The sequence below is a fragment of the Saccopteryx leptura genome, chromosome 3, assembly GCF_036850995.1.
Source record: "Saccopteryx leptura isolate mSacLep1 chromosome 3, mSacLep1_pri_phased_curated, whole genome shotgun sequence".
NCBI classification, from domain to species: Eukaryota; Metazoa; Chordata; class Mammalia; order Chiroptera; family Emballonuridae; genus Saccopteryx; species Saccopteryx leptura.
This window is the reverse complement of record NC_089505.1, coordinates 363,155,786-363,165,143: the sequence shown is the minus strand read 5'-3', so window position 1 is coordinate 363,165,143 and position 9,358 is coordinate 363,155,786. Positions and strand designations below refer to the sequence as shown.

The 9,358-nt window shown below is 51.5% G+C and overlaps 1 long non-coding RNA gene across 1 annotated transcript; it reads right to left on the bottom strand.

The window, feature by feature from the left end:
* Positions 1–1,026: 1,026 nt before the first annotated feature.
* On the bottom strand, positions 1,027–3,265 carry LOC136398086 (uncharacterized). The gene is made up of 3 exons (XR_010749986.1): positions 3,170–3,265; positions 1,371–1,516; positions 1,027–1,336 (listed from the first exon to the last, which is right to left on the bottom strand). It is a non-coding gene; the product is annotated as an uncharacterized lncRNA (long non-coding RNA).
* Positions 3,266–9,358: the final 6,093 nt, after the last annotated feature.

Below are 9,358 nucleotides of genomic sequence, written 5' to 3'. Positions count from 1 at the left end.
AGGAAGACACAGATGAGAACTGGAGGGTGAGTCGGAGCTGGCCGGACAAAGAGTGGGGATGGAGGGGGCATTCCAAGCAAAATCCTCAGCGGGGTGTTGCTTTGATTCTGCTCGAGGGAGGTCATTCCTGAAACTACCTTTTAAATACGAGAGTTTCACAGCACGTGCTCAGAAAGGAATGGCAGGGAAGGCCCCTGGCCCTAGGCAAGCTGGGAGCAGAGGTTTGCAAGTCCTTACACAGGACAGAGCATCCAGACAGCTGATGTTGAGGTCCCCGGGGGTCCAGGGAGAGGGAGGTCTCTGCCAGGGGTCTCGGGCCATGTGTGGGAGCCGCCAGCAACAAAGAGACGTCTGTTCCCACTGGCCTCTTCTCCACCCTGGCCCAGAGGCGCGGCCGTTCCCTTGACCCCTCCTTCTGCTGCGTCTGTGTGAAGACCCCCACCCCAGACTACTTCAATGGCAGGAGGCAGCTGGGAACAGCTGGGAACTGTTGTTAGCTTCTGGCAACGTCCCGGAATTTCTTCCTTGTGGATCCTCTGCCCCGGAGCTGCTAGGGGCCCCTGACTGACTTGACCCGAAGTTGAACTTTGCTGAAGGGTCCCCGGCTAGGAGTCACCTCCATGTCAGCCCTGATAGTAGCATGAAATTGCACAACCTTTCTAAGAAAGACAAGCTGCCTCTCTAGGCATCCCTAGGGTGGGACGACTATCAGAGGCCGCTGTCTTCTGCAAACCCATTCATGTTTTCCAAGGGCAGGACAGTGCTCCACAGGGGAACCAGATAAGATACTTGCTTTTGTTCACAAACAGCCCGAAGAGGTCCCGCAGGAGATAGCAGTGCTCCTGGTGGGGATGAGGCAGAGGGGTGGCTTCGGATAAGATGCTGATTAAGGAGAATCGCCGTTTTCAAGGGTGGAGGCGCAAAACATCCGTTACTGAGTTTGTCGGGGGTGGGGGGTGGGGGGGTGGGTGGGGGCTTTTCATTCACAGAATTGGAGAAAAGGAAGCTGCAGCGATTCTAGTGCTTTTAAATTTTTATTTTTAAACACAAGTAAAAAGAGCCCAAAAGAGGGGAAGCATTTTTTTCTAGATCACACAGCAAATCAGAGGTCAAGTTCTATATAGAATGTGGAGCCTCTGACATAAAGTCCACTGATTTTTCCACTGTACAACTGCTTGATTTCTCTGTCCCAATACTTCTTCTTTCATCCCTCTTATCACTCTATTTATTTATTGACCCAACCATCCAACCGACAAGCCAACCATCCATCCATCCATCCCTTTCTGTGTTCACTCATCAACATTTTTAAAGAATACCAAGACGGCCAGGACAGCACCTCAAGGGATGTACTATGACGGCCAGGACAGCACCTCAAGGGATGTACTATGCAGCTGGGTAGACACATGGGTGCAGAGTAGAGGTACCAGCCACGTGGCCTGGGAGAGGCCATGCTCAGGAAGGTTACCATGTTGAGAATACAGAAGGCTCCAATGTGAAGATGGTTTCTGGGCTGAGCCTTGAAAGAGAAAAGGGGAATTATATTTGTTAGAGAAGAAAACCAATGCTTTGAGCAGTCTACCTCTTGGGGCAGAGTGAAGAATTGATTGAAGAAGTGAAGTGTTGACACCAAAGAGATGAATTATGACAGTCAATTCATCCAACAAGCCAGGGATACACACTTCATGTCTTCAGGGCCATCCTTGGTGCTGGGCATGTGGGGGTGTCCAGATGGAAAGGTCTACCCTTTTATTTTAATTTAGAAATTAAATTTAGTGGGGTGACATTGATCAATAAGAGTACATAGGCCCTGGCCTGTTGGCTCAGTGGTAGAGCGTCGGCCTGGCGTGTGGGGGACCCGGGTTCGATTCCCGCCCAGGGCACATAGGAGAAGCGCCCATTTGCTTCTCCACCCCCCCTTCCTCTCTGTCTCTCTCTTCCCCTCCCGCAGCCAAAGCTCCATTGGAGCAAAGATGGCCCGGGTGCTGGGGATGGCTCCTTGGCCTCTGCCCCAGGCGCTAGAGTGGCTCTGGTCATGGCAGAGCAACGCCCCAGAGGGGCAGAGCATCGCCCCCTGGTGGGCAGAGCGTCGCCCCGGTGGGCGTGCCGGGTGGATCCCAGTCGGGCGAATGCAGGAGTCTGTCTGACTGTCTCTCCCCGTTTCCAGCTTCAGAAAAATACAAAAAAAAAAAGAGTACAGAGGCTTCAGGTAAACATTTCTATGGCATTTGGACCGTTGATTGTGTTGTGTGCCCATCAGCCAAAGTCCAATCAGTTTCCGTCTACCTTCTTTTTCCTTGAGGAACTTGAAGGGCGCACCCCAAGCTTACACAAATAAAACAGTGAAAGGCAACACTAGCCCTGAGCCCGAGATGTGAGTCTCGGGTTTTAGCCTCGCTCCACCATTAACCCGCATGGTGTTTCCGGGTCCGGATGTCCACCTCCGTGAAATGCGGAGACCAGACCTGCCCTCCTGTCCTAGTGAAAAGGAGAGGGCAGTGACCAGTATGTGCCTGCTCCTGATTAGTTGTGTGACCATCAGGAAGTATTTAATTACACTGGAGCTCAATTCTTCATTTGGGATGTTGAGGGAGTCAATACAATGTCCCGGGAGAGTGAGGAGTTTCTAAGATGACTCTAGGGGAGCTTCTAGACCACCACGTGGCAAACACTCCACCCTAAACAATTGCTTATTCTTTGCCCTGCACTTCCGTAATTCCCAAAGCTCTGTTGTCTTTTTTTGGGGGGTGGGGCGGGCAGAATCAATACTACCCTTACAGTAGGTAATGTCCTCCCTAATGCCAGGGGAGGCTGGGGGCTCTAGCGGCGGGCCCGGGGGCCTCTCCTCGTGTCCTGTCTTTTTCTCTGTAGTAAGTCGTTGGACAGCCCTGCCCCCGGACTCATGTCCTTTCATAGAGGTGTGGGAGACAGGCATAAACACAGCCATAGACTGTCCTTGCCTTTCTGGGGAAAAGACAGTTCAGTCGTTTGGCCTCATCCCCTGTAGGAGGACCTCTGAGCCTGTTTCATGGGTCAGAGGATGGGTCCCTGGAGGTTAATCTCAGCCACGACCAGTCACAACCCCTTTTCTCAAATCAGCCATCAAGTCCGTTCTGTTCTTCTCCAGTGCCTCACGTCCGCGTCTGCGTCCACCACCTCCCAGCAGCCTCACCTCAGGTCTTGGCCTCGTGCTTTGCTTCTGCTCGAGCAGGTGGCTGATTCTCCTTTCTTCCTTCCGGTCATTCTTCCCCACCATGGCCAAAAGATCCCTTCTGCTCTGATCACGTGATCACAGCGGAAGCAAAAGTGGCAGAGGACTGGAAGGGGGGAGGGGGTGGCTGCCCCTTTCCTGTTCAGACTTGGTTCTTGTTGAGAGCGTCTCTGCTCTCCCTGTGGTGTGTTTTTGTAAGGACACTCATTTCATTATAACTTCATTTTCCTTTTTTATAAAAGGATCAAATTCGAACACCTGCCACACTGAATTCAGCCAGCCTTTACAGCTTGACTCTTTCAAATGTAACATGGTGATTTAAAGCAAGGACTTCTACGCCGAACTGTGTTCAAATCGTACCTCTGTCACTTACCAGCTGTGTGATCTTGGGCAAGTTACTTAACTTCTCTGTGCCGCTGTCATCTCATTTGTACACTGGGAATGATTCTACTCTGCACCTTTCAGGGTTATTATGAGGGTTAAGTGGAACGACACATGTAAAGTTTTCAGCATAGTGAGTACTCAGTCAGTATTGACCATTCCAGAAACTTCCATCCTAACTGAACCCATCTCTGTTAATGGCTTTGAGGGTGTTTTTGACTTTCCTGCCTCTGATTTCAGATGCATTTTCCACCTGCCTGGAATGACTTGTCCTCTCTTTGGCCTGTGTCCGGGTTCTCATCATCCGTAGCTGAGGATACCAGGGCGTGACCCAGCTCAGACAGACCCTCAGTCCTGCTCTGCCTCCACCGCTGAGGGACTGTGGGAGACCCCTTGGCCCCTCTGGGTTCAGCTGCCTCCTCTGTGAAGTAGAGACATTTTACAGACCCCGTGGATTTGCTGGAAACGACATGCCGCAACTCTGGCAGGTGGTAGGTGCTTAATGAATGATGCATGTTATTAACCCAAGTCTCACCAGTCTTTCCTGCCTGAATGCCCCTCTGACCTCTTCCAGTAATTATTGTTATTATTTATAAAGATTTTATTTATTGATTTTACAGGGTTGGGGGCGGGGGGAGTGAGAAGTATCAACTTAACAGTTGCTTCATTTTAGTTGTTCATTGGTTGCTTGTCGTATATGCTTTGACCAGGCAAGCCCAGGGTTTCGAACCGGCGACCTCAGCATTCTGGGTCGACAGTCTATCCGCTGTGCCACCACAGATCAGGCTCTTCTAGTAATGATTGATGCTACGGCTTATCTGGTTATTCATTGACCAGGTGGTACTTTGTGTCACCTCTTAGACTACTGTTGGAATCGCACTGGCCCTTAGCTTTTACTCGGCATGCCCCTCTCTGCAGTGGGGGTTCCTGCACAAGCACCTCTAACTTGACGACCGTGTATTGACCCCCCCATGTCGGGAGCCTTGTGTGGGCTCCCATTCTCTCGGGGGTACGCCGGCCTGGTGCGGCCCCAGGTTTTGAGGCCCCACTCTCTCGGGAGTGTTTATTTTGCTGCATCTTGACCTCTGCATGGCGGACTCTCGCTCCCCGGCTTTGGTGACCAGTGCTGTGAGGCTGGTGCTGGTCCCTGGGTCCAGAGCTGGGTCAGAGCAGATAAGGGCTCCTTCTCACAGCAGCTGGGTGATCGTTGGCTGCCGACTCCTCCTCGTTCTCTTCTCTGAAAACATGGGCCTGGCCATTGTGTTCCAGGAAAGATTTCAACGGTCCCGTGCCCTGGACGCCCCGTCACCTGAGATAAGGCCAGTGTGTGGGCTGCAAGGAGGGGAAAAGATTTCCCCGGGCAATGATACTGCCTCTGGTGCTGGCCTGGAGCCCGGGCTGCCTGGGGGGCAGGGGGCGGCCCAGCCCACCACCAGGGAAGGGGCCGCTGGCACTGCCTGGGCAACCTCGCCCCGCCCAGGAACTCCTTCCTAAGAGGTGCAGGGCCCACTGCTTACGGGAGGAAGTGCCGGGGGGCCAAAGACGAAGGCGCCCCAAGGCCGCGGCATGGGGGCTGGGCGGCTCCTGGAGCAGACGGGCCCTGGGCCAAGTCCAGAGTCCAGGGGTCTGGGCTCGGCTGTCAGTCCCTCTCTGAGTGATCCCGGCCATGGCACTCAAGCTCTTTGGACCTCAGTTTTCGGTCTAGAAAATAAGTGTGTCATCTCAGTGGTTTAAACATTTATTAAAAAAAAAAAAAAATCAGAATGCTTTACATTTTTTCCAAAAAAAGAATCGTATGCATGCTCCAGCATGGTAAAACGGATGAGGGAGCAGCTCTGTGTAATGAGCCTGCACCGCCAGGGTCCTGGGCACGAGCTCTTCCCTGTCATTCTCTGCCACCATGGGCAGTCCCTGGGGCACGCCCCACACCCCTGGCTCCCCAAACACCACATGAGCCCTTGGACCAGTTCCTCTCCATGGCTGTTCTAGGTCCACTAGGCAGCGACGGGGACTTGCCCCTGTCATTAGAGATGGAAACAGGGCTACGTTCAGGGGTGAGGGGCCAGACTGCACCCACCATGACCCGATCACAAGCGGAATCAGAAAGAACGCTAATCAGTGTCCTGGTTGAACGTCACACCACACGCTTGTATCAGAATCATATGTGACACATTTTTGAAATAGGTTTTTGGGGTCCTATTCAGATTCATTTGGCTATAAATCGGGGGTTGTTATTTTGAACCATGTCCCAACCACGTCAGGGCACACCTTAAATAAGGAACCCTAAATCAAAACACTAAAACCTTTAGCTTAGGTTTTTGGCCAGGCGGGCGCTCTCTGGAGAGGACCTTCAGAAGGAAGAGAGACCTGAGTCGACCCAGAGTGTGGTCAGGGCAAGAGTAACACCCACCGAACTATGAAGCGCTCGCTCTAGCCTAGGTCCCGTGCTCTGCAGACCAGGAGACGGGATGTGGAGCTAGGTCTGCTTTGACCAATTACCACTCATTTGGTGGCTTGGAATCCCTCCCCCCCCCCGAAATTTATTGTCTCCCAGTTCTGGAGGCCAGATCTGAACTCGAGGTGTCAGCAGGGCCACACTCTCTTCGAAGGTTCTGGGGGAGAGTCCTTACTTGCCTCTTGCGTCTCCCGGTGTCCCCTGGCTCGTGGCTGCGTCAGCCCGATCTCTGCCTCTGGCTTCCTGCCGACTTCTTCTCTTATAGAGAGACACTTGTCACGGGATTGAGGGTCCCCCTGGACAACCCAGGGGGACCTTAAGATCCTCAACTTAATTACATTGATCCTGAAGTGTAGGATGTGGACATGTCTTGACTTTTTTTTTTTTTTGCGGGCGGGATACCTTTCAACGCACTGCACAATATTATTGACCCTGTTGCAGAGACGGGGAAACTGGAGTTCAACTGTGGAGGTAATTTGCCCACAGCCACCCAGCTGGTGGGTGGCGAGTTGAGTTGGGAGTCGCCTTTATGCTCCATGTACTTAAAGGTGGGTGCAAGGTGGGAGAAGAGGGGAGAAGGGGATTACATGGTGATGGAGGGAGACTTGACTTGGGGTGGTGAACACGCACTACAATATACAGATAATATAGAATTGTGCACCTGGAACCTATAAAATTCTATTCATTAATGTCACCCTAATAAATAAATAAATAAATAAATAAATAAATAAATAAATAAATAAATAAAAGTGTTGTGGATCTTGATTGAGCCCATGGACCAGATGTAGGACAGCCCTCAGCGGTCCAGCTTGCAAAACTCAGTTTTGCCCACAGAGGGCGCTCAAGGTCAGTCTGAGGTGGTTCTTGATTCTGAGCCCTTGTCCTGAGCTTCTGCAGGTGGGTGAACTGCTCTGTTGGCTTCCGTATCCTTAGCGCAGTGCAGAAAATGTTAAGCAAATGAGATCGAATGCCTACAAGAAGACACTGTGCTCGTATGCCCATGGACCTTTATAATAGTTATAAGGCAGTTAGTACTAGTGCACAATGACATGGGAAAGGGCTGTGTGGAAGGCAGAGCTCTCTCTGGGAGACCCAGTTCTTGCTTGACTTGCAGGCTACTGGGGGGACTTGGGGCAGCTGCTCGGCCTTGGTTTTAATAATGTTCTTCCTACAGGTCTCATAGGCTGTTTCTACATTTTGTCGATTTGGGGGGGGGGGCGTCCCCATCTGAAGGCAGGAGGAAGTAAAAGATAAAATTTCCCAGCCCCTTCCAACCCTAGGGTTTTAGGAAAAAAATGTAATTATGTTTTATACTTTATACCACCAGATGTAAGCACATATTGTAACTGAGGGTACCATGAGACAGAGGACAATCACGCTCTTTTACTTCAATTAGAGCAAGAAACACTGCTTCAACTTTGATTAGAAGGGTGGAAGTTAGACAAGAATCCCTTTGTGACGTCAGGGGACCTATTTCATGGGAATGGGGCCCGAGACCAGCTTCCCAGAGAGACATGTAGGAGCCAGGAGGATTGTGGGGTGCGGAGGGCAGGAGCTGAGGGTAAGGAAACACTCTGACATAAGGGGAACGTTCTGAAAGTTATGCCGGTAAAAGTTCAGTTGAGAATGTGAGATGTGAGATGGCCTCAGAAACAACAAAACAGAGGTCAGGTCCTTAACGCGCATCTGGTGGCTGAGGTCTCTCTGTCTGGCTGAGGGATGAGAGCCCCCCCCCCCCCCATATCTACCCAGGGCTTTGGAGTCAGACAGATCCAGGTCAAAGTTCCTCCTGGTCATTTTCCAGTTGTTGACCTTGTGCAAGTTACTTCAGCATCTGAGCCCCAGGTCCCATGGCTGTTGCAGTGTTAGCGGTCCCTCTCTCCTGAGGCTGAGTGAATAGATGAGTCAAGCACATGCCACACGCTTAGCACAGTGCTGGGCGCACAGGGCGTACTCCACATTTCTGATTATACATATATGTGAAATCCCAACATTCCTGTTTACGCTCCGTGGACGGTTCTGGAAAACCTCCAGGGGAGTCCCTGTGCTATTAAATGACAAATGCTTTCGGTATGTCAGAAGGAAGGCAGACTGAGCCTTGATTGTTTTTTTTTTTTAATCAGAAACCTTACATTAAGGCGAGGCGTGGTGGAGCACCTGGAAGTCCTCGTTTTCTGCGACAGTGGGTCTCGCTCTGGCCCGGTGTTGGAATGCCCGGGCTCGCCCCTCCCCCCCACTTCCTCCTGCTGTGCTGGTGGCTGGTGGCAGCTCCCAGTCATCTGAAACACCACTCAGAAGGCAGGAATTTGCAGTCCCTTCCAAGTGGGAAGTGACTTTCATGTGATGGGGCCACACCGCTCTGTGGACTCTGTAACTAATCCTCCCCCCCCCCCCCCCCCCCCCCCGGCCCTGGCGGCTCTCCAACTTCCCGGGATGTGACCAATGGACCAAACGACTTCAGGTCGGAGTCAGGAGTGTCTGGGAGGGGCTGAGAGAGCTCCCAGCATGGGAAACACTCGAACCCCAAGTTTCTTCATGCTTGTCCCTGCTCTTTTTCAGGCAGCTGTTGTTAAGGAAGGAATAGACAATCCTTGAAAGCATTCAGTGTAGGTTAAAAAAAAAAAAATCAGAGTCGGAACTGGATGACTGGAGAGATCACTTTAAGTGGCAAGTGTTTATTTCCATTGAAGCCACATAAATGGGAATAAACGGCACAGCCTTCAACACATTTTTGTGAGCATGCCTGGAACATTCCTGACTCGAAAGGTGGCCTTTTAAAAGGAATATTGTCCCATGAACCCCAAGGCCAGCTTCCAGCACTCGCTGGGTCCCTAACTCACAGTGAGACTGAGCAAACTTCTCACTTCTCAGAAAGTCAGTTTCCTAACATCTAAAGTTGGTTGGCTTCCGAATTCCTTCCCTCCTTAAACATTTCTGATGTGTTTTCAAGTGTCAGATAAAGTCGCCGTCGACAGAGCCATAAAAGAATTCGTAAGGGTGTCTTCCCGTGTGCACCCTGCTTCAGGGTTTGATCGGTTGTTCAGGAACCTGCCGAGTGCGGCAGGCTGTGTAACCGCAGAATGACAATGGGGAGACGGAGGCTCAGATAAACTGGCCATAAAATGGCCACAAATTTTGGCTGGTGAATGGAGGTGAGAATAAAACCCAGATCTCTAGATATTTCCTTCAGAGTTCTTCTCCATCTTGACCCGTAAGGTTGAGGTTGGAGCAAGAAAACATATCCAACCACGTGGCCGGTCACCCACGGAGGCAAAATCCCCCTCAACCCGTCCTTCTGAATGAGGCTCGCCAGC